The sequence below is a fragment of the Quercus suber genome, unplaced genomic scaffold, assembly GCF_002906115.3.
Source record: "Quercus suber isolate HL8 unplaced genomic scaffold, Cork oak 2.0 scaffold_391, whole genome shotgun sequence".
In the NCBI taxonomy this organism is placed as follows: Eukaryota; Viridiplantae; Streptophyta; class Magnoliopsida; order Fagales; family Fagaceae; genus Quercus; species Quercus suber.
In genome coordinates, this window is record NW_027069843.1 from 86,111 (window position 1) to 108,002 (window position 21,892).

Sequence of the window (21,892 nt, forward strand, 5' to 3'; positions counted from 1 at the left end):
ATTTTGGATATATATTTTATAGCATAATATTAATTGATTAATATATTTTATTTGTAACTTGATTTATTACGAAAATACAAGGAAAATATATCATATTCATCTATGTATTTAGGGTTCGAAACTGTAAAATAAAAGCAAAAGAAAGGAGGGAAAATAATATAGTTCTTTTTTTTTCTCTACAAAATAAAAGAACATTATTATTATTATTATGTTTGAAAAATGATAAAAACGAATTCTTTATGCAACAACTTGTTATTTTTCAACTTGTGTTTAAACAATTAAATTGATTTACCAATTTATATGTTTAATTATCAGTTTAGTTTAGTTTAGTTTTTTGGATTCTATATATTTATATACATTAATAATTGTTCAATTTATATATATATATATATTGAGTTGAAAAGTGTTATGTTCATAACATTTTTACAACAAATTATAAATGGTAAGTTGTTACTGATTCTAGTTTGAACCCATTATTGAATTTACTTTTTTACCCATCAATAACAGTTAATAACAATAACAATCTGTCACTTAAAATTTTTATTTATCTCGAAAAAAAAGAAAAAGAAATATATTGTGTCCAATATTGTATATTTTTAACGTATATACACACATATAATGCCGTACATATATTATTTATAAGCATCTAAAGATTGACTTATCTATCCTACTTTGAAATTTTTTTCTTCCAACAATAAGTTTGGTCTTGACAGGCGGAAAAAAAATGTGTTTGGTCATGTCGGTCTCTAAAATACTTCTAAAAAATTGTCGGTCTCTAAAAAAAAAAATTACACTTATTTTGAATTTTCTTACTCATAGATTTCAAAAAATTATATTATTAAGAAAAATTTTGCATACAATTTTTCAAACAAATCATCTTAGTCTAAAATGCTGAGGTTATACAGTGGCCTCACGATCGACCAAGGTAGATGAAAATAAATCATTCAAGGAGGATAATGATAAGAGAAGCTACCGAAATTGTTTAATTTATTAAAAAAAAAAAAACAAAAAACAAAAATTCTAACTACCTTCAGATTCCAAGCATGGAGTTCGAGTTATGAATTCGTTGTTAATAATAAGAGCAACACTAACAAATAGATTGCTGTTTGTATATCCTTATATATATAAAAAAAAAGAAAAAAAAGAATGCTATTTGTATCCAAATAGAATGATGGTGTAATGAGAGAAACCAGAACAGCCTGATAAATTGCAATCACAAAACTATATGTCTATATTCAGTAACAAATGGGCTTTTCATCTGGTAAACAAATTGAACATATTCAATAATACATAAGAAAACATTCAAGGAAATACATTCAAGAAGCAAGAAAGCTCCAGCAAGTGTAAGAAGTTGATCTTTACATGATCTTCTATGTGACAAAAACTGGAGTCAGTGAGAGTAAAATGTGAGCAAAGGTTCTCTTATTCTTAAGTTCAATTTATATATATATATATATATATATATATATATTTATATTGAGTTGAAAAGTGTTATGTTCATAACATTTTTACAACAAATTATAAATGGTAAGTTGTTACTGATTCTAATTTGAACCTATTATTGAATTTACTTTTTTACCCATCAATAACAGTTAATAACAATAACAATCTGTCACTTAAAATTTTTATTTATCTCAAAAAAAGAAAAAGAAATATATTGTGTCTAATATCGTATATTTTTAACGTATATACACACATATAATGCCGTACATATATTATTTATAAGCATCTAAAGATTGACTTATCTATCCTACTTTCAAATTTTTTTCTTCCAACAATAGGTTTGGTCTTGACAGGCGGAAAAAAAATGTGTTTGGTCATGTCGGTCTCTAAAATACTTCTAAAAAATTGTCGGTCTCTAAAAAAAAAAATTACACTTATTTTGAATTTTCTTACTCATAGATTTCAAAAAATTATATTATTAAGAAAAATTTTGCATACAATTTTTCAAACAAATCGTCTTAGTCTAAAATGCTGAGGTTATACAGTGGCCTCACGACCAAGGTAGATGAAAATAAATCATTCAAGGAGGATAATGATTAGAGAAGCTACCGAAATTGTTTAATTTATTAAAAAAAAAAAAACAAAAAACAAAAATTCTAACTACCTTCAGATTCCAAGCATGGAGTTCGAGTTGTGAATTCGTTGTTAATAATAAGAGCAACACTAACAAATAGATTGCTGTTTATATATCCTTATATATATAAAAAAAGAAAAAGAAAAAAAAGAATGCTATTTGTATCCAAATAGAATGATGGTGTAATGAGAGAAACCAGAACAGCCTGATAAATTGCAATCACAAAACTATATGTCTATATTCAGTGACAAATGGGCTTTTCATCTGGTAAACAAATTGAACATATTCAATAATACATAAGAAAACATTCAAGGAAATACATTCAAGAAGCAAGAAAGCTCCAGCAAGTGTAAGAAGTTGATCTTTACATGATCTTCTATGTGACAAAAACTGGAGTCAGTGAGAGTAAAATGTGAGCAAAGGTTCTCTTATTCTTATGTGCTCGTTTGGCTGGCACGTTTTGCGTCTGCGTTGCGTTTTGTTTTTTTTTTTTCACACGTTTCAGTCCACTTTTTTTACTGTTCATTACTGTTGTGGCTACTATTCATTGAACAGTAGCCGCAACATTGGACTTTTCCACACAAATTTTACTGTTCATGGACTCACAAATTTCACTTTTCAGTAACTTTTTCATTAAAAATAGATCCCATGGTACTATTTACACATTTAAAAATTATTTGCTATAGTATTTTTCAGTTTTTAGTTTTCAGCTGTATCCAAACGGACCCTAGTCAATTCTTGAAACCAAATCCAGACCACCTTTCAGTTCCCTCCTTTACCCTATTTGGGTTGGGATCAAGAATATTCTCAAGTGATTTTCCCTTTCTGTTCCGGGTCCTTCTGGCTTCTTTCAAAAGCTCTAGTAGACTTATTTTTCTCATCCTCGGCATCTGGATTTGTTGTTCCCAACTTTTCTTCTCCCACCTTGAGCATGTATTACAGTGAGCCTGATTGGATAGGCTGTTAACAAAGCCTTAACATGCGTTTTAGCCAAAAACGTGATTTTGTAAATTGTTTGGCTACACAAAATCAGCATGTTTGCGTTTTTTAAACCTAGATTTTTTTTTTTAAGAAAGAAATGCTTTTCTCTACTTTTTCAAAAATGCAATTTAAGTTACGACTAATTTTTTCTTTCAGAAAATCAAAATTACGCCAATGATATTCTTAATTACTGAATAAAAGCTTATCCATTTCCCCATGTATATTTCCTCTATTCTCTTAGTCATTCTGCCCTTCTCCGTGAGTTCTCTATTCCTGCTTCTGCTTTGTTTGTCGTTGCTGCTCTTGATCTCGCTTGCCAAGTAACCATTCTCTCTATTGAATTTATGTTATAGATTTGGGCTTTTTGCATGGTGGGTTATATGATTGTTTGAAATAAAAAATTTAGAACTTATTTTGACTGAGGGATTTGTTGCTGCTGCTATTTTTGTTTCTTTATGGGCTGTGGATTTATTTGGATTTTTGGCTACTTTTGAGACATGCCCATTTTGGGTTTCAGTTAGAATTATTGCTTTAAATTTGTAGACATATAGATATTGTTCAAATCAAAGCTTTGTGTTTTGTTTTGTTTTGTTTTTTGTTTTTTTTTTTTTTTGGGGGTTAATAAATGGATAAAAAGTTTCTTTTTATTCTGTTTCTCATTCAAGAATCAAGATCGTGTTTGGAATTTACACCAAAAACAATAATTTTTAAAATAGTTTATCCAAACACTTACTGTGTTTTTAAAATTAAAGAACACACCTTTCTTTTTCTTTTTTTTACCAAATGCTTATTTATGGTTTTTTAAATTATGTTTACANTGTTTTTAAAATTAAAAAACACACCTTTTTTTTTTTTTTTTTTAATTTTACATTTTACCAAATGCTTATTTGTGGTTTTTATAGTTATGTTTACAAAACACTATTTTTCAAAACACGCTTTTTAAAACAGATTATCCTTACAGATCCAGTATCTCAATAACATCAAACCCCCCATTAATAAATACCAAATTTCTGTAACATAGCAGCTCAAAAAGAGAGGGCACTAAAATCTTGAAGGGGGAAAGTAAGAACAAGGTTAAGATATTTTCTCCACACACACACACACACACATATTTTGGGGGTGGGGGGTGGAGTTGGGATTCCATAGCTTTAGAGTTTTCTTCTTAACTGACCCACAAAACCTGTATAGGACAGGGAGCTGTTCTGCAATGCTACAATAAATGCCCAAATTTAACTGCGCGCAAGCCAATCCCAACTGGTTCAGCACCATTCCAAAGAAGGCTGATTTCTTCTCTCCATTGGAATGAAGCTTAGCTATATCACTCTCAAAAGAGTTCGAGCCTTGTCATGCATCCCATGATCCCAGTCATGTAGAACATCACACCCATCTACGCATCTATACCTGCAATCATGCAATGCTGCCGGTCATATCCTCCAATAACTTCACGGCCTTCTCCAAAGAGCTTCACTGCCTCCTCAGCTAAGTACCTACCATTTCCAAAGTCAATTGGCAGGCAAAAACTTCTAGAATATGATCAGTCATCACTTAGGCATTTTTTCAAACACATTGCAACTTAAAGCCTTAGACCAAGCGATTCAATCAAAAAAAGAAAAAAAACTCACAGAGTTTAGGGATGATTGTGATTTTTGAAGAGTGCAAAAAAGATTTTGGAAGCCTGTCAGACAGCCGTGCGACCATCCCAACCAGCTGAAGCAAGTTGAGAACGATCCTCTACAGTTTGGTGCCTCGAACAGAAGCATCAAGGCCGTTAATCACGCTCAGATCGCACGGCCATGGTTCATCCACCAGGTTTGGGGTCCTGTCTCCTTTGTGAGCAAGGATACAGATCCTGTTCAAGTAAGGACGTGCCCTCTTAACTTAGTTTACTCCTAATAAACCAAAGTTCTGGTTACTATCTTGTCGATATGGGACAATGTTGTTTCGTTTGAATCAAACTACTCGTTCGTGGACAAAAATACCCCCATTTCTCCGGACCAATTAGGACAGATGTATCTGAGACCCGTGGTCTGAAGCGTCTAATCGTATTTCCTTGTTAGTTAATAAAATCTTTCCTTTCCATCCCAATAAAAATAAAAATCTTCTAATCCTATTACTGCAACAATAACAATAATAAGAAAAATTGGGATCAAATATGGGTCCTCAAGACGAGCTAGAGTTATAACTACCTCTCGCTATGGCTAAGCAACTATGACATACCATTTTTTTGATAATCTTATGACATACCATTTTGGTTGGTGCCCCTAACTTCATTTTTATTAACTTTTTTTTTCTTTTTAATATGTGAGTGTTCACAGAGCATCTAATTATTCTCCAACTATGAATAGTTTTTTGTCCTATATGCCCGGCATAAATGACTTAGACTCATGATCTTAAGAATTATTTAGGCTACGTTTGGTTGGAGTGAAAATAGGAAGAATGAAAAATAGAGAAGAGAAAATATAAGAGAGTTTGAGTAAAAAAGGTGTTTGGTTGGAGTCATTTTGGAGGAGATAAAATGGTGGGACTCAGCTGTTTTCTCTCCAAATCCCTCATTTTTTAGCCCCAAAATTGAGGAGAAAATGGGGAGGAGAAGTGGTTGGATTAAAATGACTTATCTAGCCCTTTCTTTGCTACATTAAAACTATTTTTTTTTTCCCTTTTTCATTTATTGACGGCGTTGAACCTTCTTTTTTTTCTTTTTTCTTTTCCTAGGTTCTTTGGTCTCATATTGAATTTTTTTTTAATCAGTTTTTGGATTTTTTGCTACTCACATTTAAACTCCTCTTCTTTTCAAAAAAAAAAAAAAAAAAAAAACTTATAACGGTTATGGAAATGAATGTTTTAATAGAGTTTTTTCATTGTTGAGAATTTCAACTAAAGAAAGCTGTAAATCATTGAGAGTTTAAACTTACAAAATTAGAATTTCTGAGAACTGATATTTATGTTGTTTGAATACACTTTTGGGCAAGGGACTTATTGTTCAATGGTGTTGCGCGTNAAAAATCATCAATCAACCCTAAAGGGTTCGTTTAATAGTAGTCTTGGTAAAATTGGACCCAAATCTATTAACACAACCTAATTCCAATAATTTTTTACCCGGAGTAAAAAATAGGTTGACTCGTACCAAACCTTTTTTTCCCCCTTTTAGGTTGAGTTGGCCAACCCGCCTAGCCTGCAATCCAAACTCTTTTTTACACAATTTAAGAAAAAAAATTAGACTAACAAATTTAGCAAATCAATCCAAATGCTAAACCATGTAAATGTAACATGACGTCAATCATTCCATTGGTAATGACCATGTTGAATCAAATAGTAGCCACCATAAAGTTTTATTTCTAGTTTGACCATGGGGCAACAAGATTTAGAGAAACTGAGCTTACAATATAAATTTTGAGAGCATTAAGTAGCTTAGACCGAAACAACATTTTTATGTCCTTTGATGTGATAAAAGGCTCAAAGCATTGGTTTGAACCTCAAATTTTGCAATAAAACTCATAAGATTCTTGCATTGTTAGTCTTATCTGTTGCAAGTAAGTCAACATCTTTTTCATTGTTTCTAAGTTGAACAAAGTCTATATCTTAGAGGATGAGAGTCAAAGGAATCTGTATGTAGCCGAGAAAGTTATGGACACTAATTGTTCTATTTTTAATATATAAAAAATTCGATCTTTTTTAATTTTATGGATTTATTTTTAATGTAAGAAATCTTTTAAAAACCAAAACTATGTTGCTTTTTCCTTTTTGGCACTTAACAACAAATCACCTAACTTTTATGATATAATCATTAGAGAATATTGAATTATATGTTTAAGATCTATGTATTATATAACTTTTATTTTTAACTATTTTTTTTTATTTACTTTTGACATTTAGCATTTTTCTTGTTCATTTATTATTATTGATTTTTGCACGTGAAAAAATACAAGGCAACTCATAACCAAATCAACTCAATTTGCTCGCAACTCATTTAGGATGACCCATTTTGACCTCAACTAGATTAACCCAACCCAATTGCGAGGTGTATCTAATAATTTTCAAGCATTAAGGGTTCGTTTGCTTGGGAGGACGAAAGTGAGATGATGGAAAATTGAGAGATGATGGAAAAGCGAGGGAGATAGAGAGATAAAATTTTTAATTTCACTCATTTGTGTTTAGTTGGAGGGTAAAAAAGTGGAAGATAGAAAATAGAGTTTGTATAAATTTATTCTAATACTCCTATTACATAACTTTTTATATAAAATATTTTATAAAGGTAAAATAAAAAGAAAAAATGGTTCAACTCTAAATGATTCAAAGTAAGGACCACAACTGCATACAGAGCAAAAAAAAAAAAAAAAAAAAAAGAGAGAGGGGGGGGGGGGAGGGATTGAAATCGTTTTTATTTTTGGAGCAGAAATACTGACATATTTCATTAAACCGAAATTAGTCATAATCGGCTATGAGTACATTATTGATGTGTGTTGGAACTTGTAACATCCTCCATCCACATTGAAAGAACGCTAACATGTTTAATAAGGTTGTGAGCTACAAATTGTTAAGTACTTAATGGTTGCAATGCACGAGTAGATTAAAATCATATGAGCAAGACTTAGACATAGTACTTATATGTTATTTCTTAAGTTCTCTTTTTAAAATTCTGCCGTGTAGATTTTTTCTCATAGGATGGAAGTGTATTTTTTTAGTTAAGTAACCACATAGCTGAATCTTAAGAGGAGAACTTAAGAAACAATACCTAAGATATTGTACCTAAGTTTTGTCCAAATCATATATATTTCATAATTAAAAGTTTTCATACAATTCATTTTAGTCTAAGGCTAAGTTTGGTAACTCAACTCAAAATGCATTTTTATAGATTTCTAGGTATGAAAATGAATTTTGCTATTTTTGTGCTTGTTTGGTAAAATTTTGTTGGGACACAAATTGGTAGAGAGGGCTATCAGCAATGCCGACATCAATTGCCATGCTAGATTCATAATCTCCCTTTGCCTCAAAAATGAGAGCCATAAGACGTCAATGTTCAATCAGTTGCTTCTTCAAGGGATGCTGGTGCAGTATATTCCCTATGGATTTCAAGAGTCTACTTACAGAAGCTCTCTACCTCATCAAATTGCATTGCTTGAATATGGGCCACAACTAGGTACCTGACATTTCCAGGCACAATGCAATTATGCTACTAAACAAAGGGAGGTGTGAACTCAAAACACCATTACTACACAAAGGGATATGTGAACTCAAACCCCAATGAATAACAGCCCCAAAAAGAAAACTTTTAACTCTGCTTACACGCATTCAAATGACAAGAACCCAAAAACTGAAATTTTAAAAGAAGGTGAACAACCACATCTCACCCCATTAAAAGTCACAAGACTCACAACAGAGCATGACAGTCCTTATTTCTTTTCCTCCCAGAATAACATCAAAACGCTACTTAATAATGTTATCAAACACGTTGTGTACATGCATTTTTGCATCAAATTAATAAAGCAAATACTCTGATCGAGCTTATTAATAAAGCAATGCATTTTTGCTGTTACAAACTTTTCTTCTCACACCTTGAGAATGCACTACGGTCTCATTAAAAAAAACCAAAATTCTGCAACATAGCAGCTCAAAAACTGAGGGCACTAAAATCTTAAAGGGGGAAGTAAGAACAAGGTTAAGATATTTGTTATCCACAATTCTCCAAGTATCTTTTATTTTTAGGGGGGGTGGTGCCGGGGAGAGGGGAGGGGGAATTGGGATGCCATAGCTTCGGAGTTCTCTTATTAACTAATCCACAAAACCTCTAGATGTCAGGGGGCTGTTCTGCAATGCCACAATACATGCACAAATTTAATTGCGTGCAAGCCAATCCCAACTGGTTCAACACCATTCCAAAGAAGGCTGATTTCTTCTCCCCATTGGAATGAAGATTAGCTATATCACTCTCAAAAGAGTTCGAGTCTTGCTGTGCATCCCAATCATGTAGAACATCACACCCATCTACGCTTCTATACCTTCAATCATGCAATGCTGCCAGTCATATCCTCCAATAAATTCATGGCCTACCAAGAGCTTCAGTGCCTCCTCCAGCTCATTTATGGTTTCATAGATGGCCGAGATTTCAGTCGACCCACTGGAAATATCCTCAGATAAGGCACCAAGCATGGGTTTTGCATATATCCTCAAGGAAGGAAAATATAGCCTAATCAAATTGGCAGACACACAATCGCCAATGCTGACATCAATAGCTGCAACCTCATTATCTTGCCCATTGGCAATCATTGCCGTGCTAGCAAGGACAGAGTACTTAAGTGCAGACTCATAATCTCCCTTTGCCTCACAAATGAGAGCCATAAGATATCAATCAGCAGCTTCTTCAAGGGATATGCTGGTGCATTGCTTGAACATGGGCCTCAGATAATAGACCCCAAAAACTTCTGATCAAGAACATCACTTACGCATTTTATCAAACATGTGATGCACATGCATTTTTGAAGAGAGAGCAAAAAGATTTTGAAGCCTGTCAGACAGCCGTGCGACCAACCCAACCAGTCGACGCTAGTTGAGAACGATCCTCTACAGTTTTGGTGCCTCTAACAGAGGCAATGAGCCGGTTAATCAAGCTCTGATCGCACGGCCATGGTTCATCCACCAGGTTTGGGGGCCTGTCTCCTTAGTGAGCAAGGATACAGAGGTACGATCCTATAGAACAGATCCTATTCAAGTAAGGTCGCCCTCTCAACTTTGTTTACTCCTAATAAACCAAAGTTTTGGTTACTATGGGTCTGTTTGGATAGCACCTATTGTTGCTGAAAGTTGCTAAAAACTGATTATTGCTGAAAACACTGTAGCAAAATAATTTTTAAATGTGTAAATAGTGTTGTGGGACCCACTTTTAATATTAAATATTGCGTGAACAATGCGTGAACAGTGCACGCACAGTACACGCACAGTAAATTTTGTCCCCCAAAGTCAACAAGTGCGGCCAAAAAAAAAAAAAGGAGAAAACGCACAGAGGTGAAAACGCGCCGTGACTAACCGAGCTATCCAAACCCATACTATCTTGTCGATATGGGACAATGTTGTTTGGTTTGAATCAAACAACGTTTTACATATTTAGTTATATATAAATAGAGAAGCCAATCAGATTATTAATTGAATTACAGAGATGTTCTTCGGTCTATTTAAGTGTCTCAAAGGGCTGTTCCTAAAATATTTACACTGGTCTGAGTTTTATTTGTAAAAGGCTGAGGCCTAGTTCTCTATAAAATTTCTATTTTATAGAAGCTTGGCTGTATTTTTGAACAGAAAGCTATTCAATCAAGAGTCGGGACCCCTTCCTTTCAAAAAAAAAAAAAAGAGTTGGGACCCCTTTACATTGTTTTCCCAATTTTCTACCAATACATCAACTTTATTTTTTTACTAGTGTTGAGTTTGTTGTGTTTTATGATAAAAAATTAAATCAGTGGCCTTTTGGGCTGCATCATTTCAGGTGGTAAAAAGGAAAGACATATAGATTTATTCTCTAGCAATAGATATTAATCTGTGAATAGTGCACAAAGAAGAAGAGAAAAGAAGGAAAAAAAGCCTAATCATTCATATATCGTGTTGACTTTAACTTTTTTTTTTTTTTGGAAAGGGAAATCAACTTTCATTTAACTAGCAAGAGACAATGAGTCCACAAACAAAGCTTCTAAAGCAGGCGGAGGAGAGTCCTCCAGCCAAACACTTTCCACACTAGAATGTCTAGCAAAACGAGCAAGAGAATGGGCAACCCCATTAGCAGTACGTCTAATACATTGAAATTCTACATGTCTCAACCTTCCAGCCAAGCAACGAACATCATCATAGAGGTTCCCTAGACGAGACCAATCCGACTGAGAAAAGGCTATTGACTGCATCACATTTGAATTATCACCCTCCACGATTAATTCAGAAAACCCAGCATCAATCACAAACTCCAACGCTCGCCGACAAGCCAAAACCTCGGCCTCTTCACTGTCCATGACTGCATGACCCTTTGACGACAACACAGCCATCACTGACCGTCGCCATCCGAATAATTACGGCAATCCCTGAGGCTGAAATATTAGTGAAAACAACAGCATCAAAATTCAATTTGTACATCTTCCTATAGGTGGCTACCACTGCTGTGTTTGGCCATTAGACACAGGGATTGCAAGATGAGTCCGAGCCTCCAAGAACTCCATAAGGAGACTACGAGCACGCCCAATCAATGTACCTGGCTCCAGCAGGATACCGCCATGCACAACACGGTTGCGACGATGCCAAATAAGCCAGTAAAGCACCAGAAAAGACTCAAACACATCCAACAACAACTTATGCAATCAATCTTCAATTAGTCGAATCACAGAGACTTGGACAGTCAACCCCTTCTGCAACATACGGTGTGAGAAACCAGCCCACACATCCTGAGTAGCAGTACACTCCCACAATGCCTGTAGAATTGTTTCAGGGACTCATTTGCAAATGGGACACAAGTCATCCTCTATAACCCGTCGCTGTCAAAACTTTTTAAACGTTGAAAGAATATTGTGACAAGCTCGCCACACAAATACTTTGATCTTAGTTGGGATGTGAAGCTTCCAAACTCTCGCCCAAACTTCGCTTCTAGACCCCAGATTAGACCCATCACTTTCTTGGCTTGACTCTCTCAACAGACTCCTAGTAGTTAGTGTATCTTGAGGGTTTATATTAAACAAACAGATAAATATCCAACTATGGGTGAAAAACTCTCCAGCATGTTGGTTGCCTTTTTTAATGGTAATAATTTTTTAAATGTTTAATCATTTTCTTTATTATGATTTATCTAATTTATTGCTATTATATTTTAGGTGTCATTCATATGGATTACAATGATTATATTAATAATAGTGATGATGATCATTCTTATGATGTGGAAAATGATGAACATGATGATGAAAAATTATATGATCTTGTTGTTGATGAATGTCATGTTGTAGCGACATATTATATGAAATATATTGATAAACAACCTTGTAGAGATTTTGAACAACCTTGTTTGACGGGTAATGAAACGAAATGTCATGAAATGTTTAGAATGAAGCCACCTGTTATCCTCCAGTTGTGTAATGTTTTACAACATATATATAAACTTCAGCACACAAGGCATATTAGACTTGAAGAGTCAGTAGGAATATGTTTGATGATACTTGGACAAGGAGCATGTAACATGTTGGTTCAAGAAAGATTTCAACATTCTGGTGAGACTATGCATAGACATTTTCATAGAGTTCTGAAGCAACTTAACATAATGGCAATAGATATTCTCAAGTCTTCTGACTCTACATTTAGTGTAGTTCCAAGACACATACAAAAAAATCCATTGTACATGCCACACTTTCAGGTATTCATTTCATACATTCTAATTTTCTGCTAATATTTGTTAGGATTATTTCCTAAGTAACTAAAATTTATGTTCTATTATAGGATTGTATTGGTGCTATTGATAGTACACATATCCAAGCTGTTGTTGGAGATGACAAGAAAGCTCCATATTATAATATAAAGGGTGTGCCATTTTTTAATGTGATGGCAGCATGCAGTTTTGATTTACTTTTCACATTTGTTATGGTTAGATGGGAAGGTGCAGCACATGATACACGTATTTTCCTAAATGCTATCTATTGATAATTTGTTAACTTTCCAAAACCACTACTTGGTATATATTATTTTTATATATTAAATATGTATGAAGGATATTATTTATGTACATCTTACATATATTTTTTTTCTTTTATTAGGAAAATATTATTTAGTTGATATTGGATACCCCTTAAAGAAAGGATATTTGCCACCTTATAAGGGATAGAGGTACCATCTTTCAAATTTTCGACGAGCTGGTCGAGGGAATCACATAAAACAGAGATTTAACTATGTTCACTCATCACTTAGAAGTGTGATTGAGTGAACTTTTGGAGTGTAGAAGAATAGATGAAATTTTTTGAAGCAAATGTCATCTTATGACATTAAGGACCAAAGAAACATTATAGTTGCTACTTGTGTTTTTTATAATTTTATTAGGAAACATGATAGTGAGGACGAGGGATTCAATTTGGATGAGCATGACTTGGACAAACCAAGAAGCAATAGTAATGGAGTAGGTAGTAGCAGACAGGCAAACGTTGAGAATATACAAGATGAGGAGATGAAATTTGTTCATGACAAGATAGCTCAGTCCATTTGTGGGTTGTAAACAGTATTTTCATTATTTTTATTTTGGTTTTTAATGTTTTGGATAAGAACTTTTTTATTGTTATTATAATGGATTGTCTAGTATTGATATTTGAAAGTTCAAATAGCGTTGAAAACACTATGAACGTTTAGACCCCCAAACAATAAAACACTAATTCAAGCTTTATATCAAATAATATATGTGCGGAAAATGATAATAAGTTTATATTAGAATTGATAAACAATCTAAACCAATTAAAAACACATCCACAACAGAAATTAAATGATAAAGATTAAGGAAAGAGAGATGCAAACACAAGGACAACACAACGATGTGTTATCGAAGAGGAAACTAAAGCCCTCAGCGTAAAATCTCTCCGCCACCCTCTAAGCGGTTAAAAATCCACTAGAAAATAAAGTTGGGATACATGAACAGTAATAGACCCTCCAAGCCTAATCTACCCAAGTAGCTAAGCCCTCCAAGTTTCTTGCTCCAACGAGGTTACGCCGAACCTTTGTCTTTTCTAGCTTGCCGGATTCCGCTATAAATCATAGCATCAACCAATAACCATTAGTTCTTTCCAAACTGCTTTCCTTAGCACCAAAAGGCCTTCTCACAGTCGTGGGTATGGTGAGAAAAAGATTTAGTCAAGAACCTCTCAAGGATGTATTAATAGAGAAGGTGAGAGTAGAGGAATTTGAAGAGTCTCTATGTGAAGATTGTGGAGAAATCAATCTTGTTTTTCTCTAGGGTTTCTCTCTCAAAATTCTTTCTGGAAACTCTTTACATTTCATGGGTATAAGGGGTATTTATACTAGGGTGAGATAGGAATGCAAAGAGTTAAGTTTTTCAAAACAAAGTTAGTTGGCGGCTTAGCCTCGCGACTTGGTTGAGTCGTGAGTTCAAGTCGTGAAATAACAGAATGGCCAGGCTAGACTTTTTGTCCTGTAGTGCTCCAACTGGCGCGATTGTTCATCTTCTCGTATGCTTCACTCGTGTGTTGCATTTGGCAGTTTGTTAGTCGCAAGTCACCCACGAGTCCCAGCCGCAAGCCCGACATCCTTGCATAATCTTGAGCAATTTTTCACACTCTCTTAATCACTACCCTTATATGAATCCCACCTAAATACAGAGTTTTTAAGTGCTGAAATATATGCAAATTAGCACGGAATAAAGTCAACAAGATGGTTGATTAAATTCAGTCTTACAATATTGTTGGCAATAAATATTTTAATATCTTTCTCTTGATGAGTTTAAAAAAATAATTTAATTTAATATTTTTGGCGATGAACATATCTTTCTCTTGGAGTGTTTGAGTTATATTTCTCATTTTAGGGTATTTAAATACTGAATTTAGAGAACTCCTCTTACCAGTTTTTAGTTTTTAAATAATATTGTTCAATAACACTTTTGTAAATATTTGGAAAAGTGTGAGACCCATAGTTTGACAATACCCAACGAGTTTTCTTTCTCTCTCCAGACTTTTCTTTTTTTCTTTTTCCCTCTCTTGAACACTGTTTTTGAATATTCTTTATTCTTCTTCTTTCTTTCTTTTATTCTTTTTATTTTCCTCTCTTTTGAACGCTACTACTCTATCTTCTTTTTCTCTTTTTTCTTTTTCCTGGGTTTGGATGACTTGTGATGCAATTTGGCTTCTTTCATTGTATTCTCATGCTATTTTCTCTTAGCCCCTCTTTACTAGTTTTCTCATTGTAATTTTGTCTTTTGCTTCTTTCTTGTCTGGAGAACGGGTTTGCTAGATCCTAGTTGTATAATACTTATTCTTTGGATTCATTAATAAATTTTTGTCTTAACTAAAAAAAAATAGTAATTTGGCTTTGATTCAGTTGTTTCAGTGAATTGTTCAAGCTTGGACTTGCAGAGGAGAGAGATCAGACAGAGAGGAAAGAGAGAAAATAGATAAATAATTACATTTTACTGATCATATCAGAAAAATTACACTTTTTCTTAAAAATGCCAATACATATTGTGGGGGGATGAGGATCCGAAAAAGCTGATAGGATAGGTAGGGGCATTTCTGAGGAGGTAAACTTCGTGGAATATTGGCGGTATGCACCTAGAGAGTACTCACCTATCTTGAGAAGAGGTTGAACCACTACAATTGACAAGGGCACCGAGGACTCCTACCTAACCTCGGAAAGTTAAGAGTCAGGGGTGAAGGGAGCACAGTGCAACCCAAGGGAGAAAAAGGGTGACTTGGCATTGAACAAGGAAAAGAAGAAAAAGGAAGGAAAAAGTAGACATCCCCTCTGCATTAAATGCACTGTAATCGTTTAACTGGCCACATTAATGGAGAAATGACCATAAATAGTGCTCACACAACTCACACTTTGGTGTAAAACCTTCTAGCAAGGTCTTGATGAAACAAGTATCAAGAGAGCCTAATCCTAACCCTCCAAATGTAAAGTCTAGATGCATTTTGGCTAAGTTATATAAAGCCAAGAAACATCTGGATCTATGGGAGTTCTTTTTGGGGGAGAAAGAAAGAACAGAGAGAGATTATCCAATTGTAACCTCTTCGTTGGACCAAACCCGAAGACAGACACATAGCCATTTTAGGGCTTTTTCTAGTTGAATATTTTTACTACACACCTAAGATTGGTCTGACTATCAATTTTTGTTACAAAATGGGTATTTAAAAGTTGACCTTGCACTCCACCTCTAAAAATGAATTGTGTAAGCAAATAGTAATAGAATTATAACTTGCTTATTTCCTTGTTTTTACTTTTTGCCCGCCACACATACCAAACACACAATTATGTTTTTTCACTTTAAAAAAAATATTATTAGAAATATGGTATCAAACACATTTTTTGCATTATGAGTACTTTAAATACGTGTTTTCACAATACTTTTTAAACCACAGTTTTTACATCATTTTGAACAATTCTTAAAATCTACTCCCAAACAAGCCCTTAATATGGCTTTAAAAATAGAAAACATATATATTCACATTTTTATTAGATGCTTATCTATGGTTTTTAAAATGGTGTTTTCAAAACGTATGTTTTAAAACCGCTAGTTTTTAAAACGCACATTTTGAAAGAGCTTATCCAAATAGGCCCTAAGTTTGGTAACTCAACTCAAAATGCATTTTTATAGATTTCTAGGTATGAAAATGAATTTTGCTATTTTTTTGCTTGTTTGGTAAATTTTGTTGGGACACAAAATTGTCAGAGAGGCTATGAGCAATGCCGACATCAATTGCTATGCTAGATTCATAATCTCCCTTTGCCTAAAAAATGAGATCTATAAGTCGTCAATGATCAATCAGATGCTTCTTCGAGGGATGCTGATGCAGTATGCTCCCTATGGATTTCAAGAGTCTCCTTACAGAAGCTCTCTACCTCATCAAATTGCATTTGCTTGAACATGGGCCTCAGCTAAGTACCTGCCATTTCCAGGCAATGCAGTTATGCTACTCAACAAAGGGAGGCATGAACTCAAAAGTATACAATTATCTACAACTCTGCTTACGCATATTCAAATGACAAGAACCCAAAAACTGACATTTTAAAAGAAGGCGAACAACCACATCTCACCCCATTAAAAGTCACAACAGAGCATGACAGTCGTTATTTCTCTTCCTCCTAGAATAACATCAAAACACTGCTTAGGAATTTTATCAAACACGTTGGTTACTTGTGGACATGCATTTTTGCATCAAATTAGTAGAGGAAACAATCACTACATTGCAACTTAAAGCCTTAAACCAAGCAATTCAATCCAAAAAAAAAAGGAGAAGATTTTTAAAAAAAAAAAAAAAACTCAGAGTTTAGGGATATTGTGATTTGTGAAGAGAGCAAAAAGATTTTGAAGCCTGTCAGACAACCATGCGATCATCCCAACCAGCCGAAGGCAGTTGAGAATGATCCTCTACAGTTCAATGCCTTTAACAGAGACAACGAGGCCGTTAATCACGCTCTAATCGCACGGCCATGGTTCATCCACCAGGTTTGGGGTCCTGTCTCCTTATTGAGCAAGGATACAGAAGTACGATCCTATAGAACAGATCCTGTTCAAGTAAGGTCGTGCCCTCTTAACTTATTTTACTACTAATAAACCAAAGTTCTGGTTACTATCTTGTCGATATGGGACAATGTTGTTTGGTTTGAATCAAACTACTTATCCGTGGACAAAAAAATCTTCTTCTTAGGTTCTAAATGTTTAGAACAATTGGCAAATCGTGAACACAAACTTGTCTAGATATAGATCTTAGAGTCTATAGGTTTTATTAGACAATGCTAAAGGTGATTCAAGTCAAGATTCAAGAACATACAAGCTGCAGGAAGAAGACTTCATATTCTGCCTGGTTCGATCGATCGAAGAACAGGCTCGATCAATCGAAAATCGTATCTGCAGAATTTTAAGTCGGCCCAAATAGCAGCTTAAGCCCATTAAGGATTAGGGTTTCAGATCTAATTCTCCTATTATATAAAGGAAACCCTAAGCCACGTTTTTAAGTGCTTTTAGAGAGAGAGAAGAGAGTGTCTCTTTTGTATCTAGGGTTTTGTACTCAAACCTCTCTAAGGTCTTTGTCGCTCATATTGCTGTTTATGTGAATCTCTTATGAGATCTTTGAGGAGCTTTCCTTCACATAAACTTAGGGTTATCAACATCTTGATGATCATTCAGTTGCAGATTCAAGAACTTAAAGATTATCAAGCGGGGGTGCTTGTACTTGATTGAAGAGTCCAAGAAAGAAGGAGTCCGTGGATTCGGAGCTTGCACGTGGTCGTATTAGTAAGTTCTACTGGTGGGTAGCATTAGGAAGTCAAGCGGGGAGCTTGTAGTCCTTCTATATAAACTTCGATTCTTTCATAGTGGATTCAGGTTTGCCTTGAGGATCGGTGGGTCAAATCCTCCCCAGGTTTTTACTGTGTGATTTCCTGGGTGATCATATCATTGTGTCTTTTATTATTCCGCTGCTTTATTATTTTGATATGATTATTTGATTGCTTTAACCTAGAATTGCATAATTTGACTAATTAACAACTTGGCTAATCTATCTAGGCTAACCAATCTGGTTGTTTTAAGGGGTCTAAATTTCCTACAAGTGGTATCAAAGCGAGTAACTCTTCTGTTTTAGATCTTTTGATCTAAGAGCTGATCCTTGACCCCTGTTGTTATGGATAATTTGAAGTGTCTTTCTGATCATGTTTCTGCTCATGCTTCTGCTAATTTTATTGATACCTGTGATGATTTGAATAAAAAGGACACTATTGTTTCTGTTGATTTTTTTGATGCTTTTGAAACTCTTTGTAAGGAATTATCTAAATCTTTGAAAATTGCTAAGAAATTTAAAGAAGAGTTAAAATTGGCTAATCTTGAAAAAGAGAAATTGATTGTTAGATTAGATGAGTCTAATAAAAAGAATGAATTTTTGAGATATCAAATTTCCTCTCAAGATGAGAAGATGAAAAGCTTGGAACAAGAGTTAGTTGAGTCTCAAACTAAACTTGAAAATTTGACTAGTACCAAGCCTGTTGTTGATAACAGAAGTGTTTATGTTTCTCTTAAGCCTAAAACTGAGAAAGTTTATATCCCTCCTTTTAAGAGGAATAATAAAGAAAAGACTTATTTTGCTAGATTAGACAAAACTAAAAGTTCTGATGTTAACGCTGAAGTTTCTAAACCTAAGTCTAAACCTACTGTTAGAGAGCATAATAAATCTGTTTTTGTGCCTACCTGTCACCTTTGTGGTGTTGTTGGTCATATTAGACCAAACTGTTCTTTATTGAGGCAAAAACCAAAATCTGAGACTAGATTTGCTGTTAGGAATACTGATGTTCCTAAATTTGTTCCTGTTTGCCACTTTTGTGGTATCTCTGGTCACATTCGTCCTAATTGTCATAAATTGAAATTTAAGCATTCTGTTTGTCAATCTAGGATATGTGATGATATTTCTCCTGCCATAAGTCCATATAAATTGTTTCATATTCTTTTGAAAAATTTGAGCTTGTTGGCTTGTGAAAGGAATTTGCAGGATTTCAGTCTCTCTCAGAAGTTTGGTATAATCCCTCAAATACACTCTACTTCACATGGATTTTCACCTACAAAGCTGAAGACTCGTGCTAGATGGGTGAGAAAAGATTCTCCAAGGTGAGTGTTGCTAACTTGTCCCTGATTTAATTCTTTCAATTATTTGTGGACATGTTTTGTTTTTGTTTTTGGTTGTGTTGTTTTTTAGGTTGTTTTTATTTATTTTTTTTTTTAAAAAAAATCCAAAAACATTGAAAAATTTCAAAAAGACAAAAATATTTTATTTTTGTGTCTTGTTTTATTGTTCGTGAGGATTACATGGGTTATGATATCTCTCTCTTGATTTAAATCATGCTTGACATTGTGGAGAAACTTGAATAGTTTGTGCTAAGCTATTTTTGATTTTGTGTGAGTACGTACTAGTTTGTACATGTACTCATGGGTTAATTAAGAAATTGATATTTCTTGTTTGCGTACCCTCTATAGCTTAGTTAAGCATTGTCATGCATTGCATTTGCCTTGTTCATTTAGCATAATATGTGCTTTTTGTGTTTGGTCATAAATTTTCTTTTAGAACCAAAAGGATTTTTATGTTTTGTATTTCACATCTTGGATTTATAATCAAGGATAAGCCATATTATCTTTACATAACAAGTTTATGTACCTTGTTTAGCTCGGATGAGCTTAATTATTGCACTTTACTAGTTGAAAATTTGTAGTGCATGTTGTGTGGGAAAGATGTGTACGGTTTTTAATTATTTTGTCTTGATCTTGAAGTCACATATTATTTGACTGTCGGACTTGATCCTTTTGAGAAAGGCATAAATAACCATCTCACCACTGCTCACTAGCCAATCATGAATACCTTAGTGCATATCATAAGATTCTGTACTCGAGAAAGTGTAGCACATGCACAAAAAGAACATAAGGTGTTGCCTCGGCTTAATTGCTTAATGATAAAATTGGTGTGTACTATTAGGCTTGATGCCATCTCACATAATTAAAATTGGTGTGTATTATTAGGCTTGATGCCATCTCACATAATAATGAGGCAAAAATACAAGAAACTTACATGATTGCAAGCTTTTGTTCTAGGAGATGTGGGAGTTATAGGATGTAACTCTTTAGGTGATAGTCTCTTTTAAATTCTATGTGATGAATTGTGTAGATTTTGTGATTAATTGCTATTCACATATCACCTCACATGTATCTCAAACTTTTGCTAGTTGCACACACTACACAAGTTACTCTTTGTTAAACTTGGTACATTTTATTGTTTGTGATCTTGTTATGGCCATCCAAGATTAAAAGTTCCTCGATTTTAATGCAAAATGTGTATAATGTTTGCACTTTGAGGACAAATTGATTGAAAATCTTGATTTTGGAATATCTGGGTTAAATTCAAGTGTTTTTTGAAAAACTTTTCATCTCATACTCATGCATTTTTTTTTATAAAACAATGTGCTTTGAGGAGTTTCTGCATTAAAATACTCTGTTTTTCAAAAATTTGATTTTTCCAGACTTTCGATCGATCTAACCTGTTTTTCGATCAATCGAAATTGCGATTAAAATTTTAGGTTTGAGTCTGCCTGACTCGATTGATGTTCGATCGATACTCGATTGATCGAAATTGAAATATTTTCAGTTTCTATGTTTTTGACCAAAACTTTTTCATGCATCATTTGTGTTTAGGAGTCACATGCATTTCATTGTTTTTGTATTCATCTTGCAGTTTTGCAGTCATATCTCTCATTGTTTTCACACATAATATACATACACTTTGCTAAATTGGGTACTTAACTTGATTTAAAAATTGATTAATTAATTTTTGAGTTTTGTACATTCTAGTATATGCTATTTCTTATGTGTGAACTTTAGAAAATATTTTTCTTAAGAGATATGATGGATAATCAATGTGCAAATATTTTCTCTACTCATACAACTGTTTATGGGTCACATAGTGCCATGTTTGCATTTTATTGAAAAGAGAGAATATTTTTTCTTCATGTGTATCCTCACCTTAGTTTTTAATTTTGGTTTATGTGTTTTTAACTTTGGTCCTGCTGGTGAGGATGTTCCTAATCCTGTTGGTGATGCTGTTGCTGCTGCTGTTTTTCCCCCACCTCTTTTATTTTTCCCCAAAACTGTTTTTCCCAAAACTTGTTTTGTTTTTTCTATTTTTGATAGGGGGAGAAAAGTTTTTTTAACATGTGTTGTTCATAGGGGGAGCTGTCTCTATTTTCTATAGAGTTGAATTGTTTTGTGTCTCCTTCTTTCTCTATTTTCTCTTATCCTTTGTTGCGTATGTTGACTGCTTACTCTTTGTATGAGTTGTCTTTGTCAATACGTGACAAAAAGGGGGAGAAATAGTTAATACAAGAATGTTATGTTTAGGGGGAGTTAACATTGTTTTTGATGTATCTAACTTAGGGGGAGAGTTAGTTTGCATATTTGTTGATTTACTGTTTTTCTGTCACACATGCGTTTATGCGTTTGTTGAGTGTTTCAGGAAATATACAGGTTGATTCAATTGAGCTGCTGTCTACACTTGCAACTGATGGATAGTAGTTAGGTTGAATTTGTTGTAATGAGCATTTTATTGTATTGGGTTGTTCTTGTATTTGAGCATTTTA

The 21,892-nt window shown here is 33.9% G+C and overlaps 2 non-coding genes and 1 pseudogene across 2 annotated transcripts; all 3 read right to left on the reverse strand.

Moving 5' to 3' along the window:
- Window positions 1–4,730: 4,730 nt before the first annotated feature.
- On the reverse strand, window positions 4,731–4,923 carry LOC112035518 (small nucleolar RNA U3; annotated as a pseudogene).
- A 4,634-nt stretch (window positions 4,924–9,557) lies between these two features.
- On the reverse strand, window positions 9,558–9,774 carry LOC112035517 (small nucleolar RNA U3). Its single transcript, XR_002885516.1, has one exon. It is a non-coding gene; the product is annotated as a small nucleolar RNA U3 (small nucleolar RNA).
- Window positions 9,775–17,094: 7,320 nt separating this feature from the next.
- Window positions 17,095–17,310, reverse strand: LOC112035516 (small nucleolar RNA U3). The gene has a single exon (XR_002885515.1). It is a non-coding gene; the product is annotated as a small nucleolar RNA U3 (small nucleolar RNA).
- Between the last annotated feature and the right edge of the window lie 4,582 nt (window positions 17,311–21,892).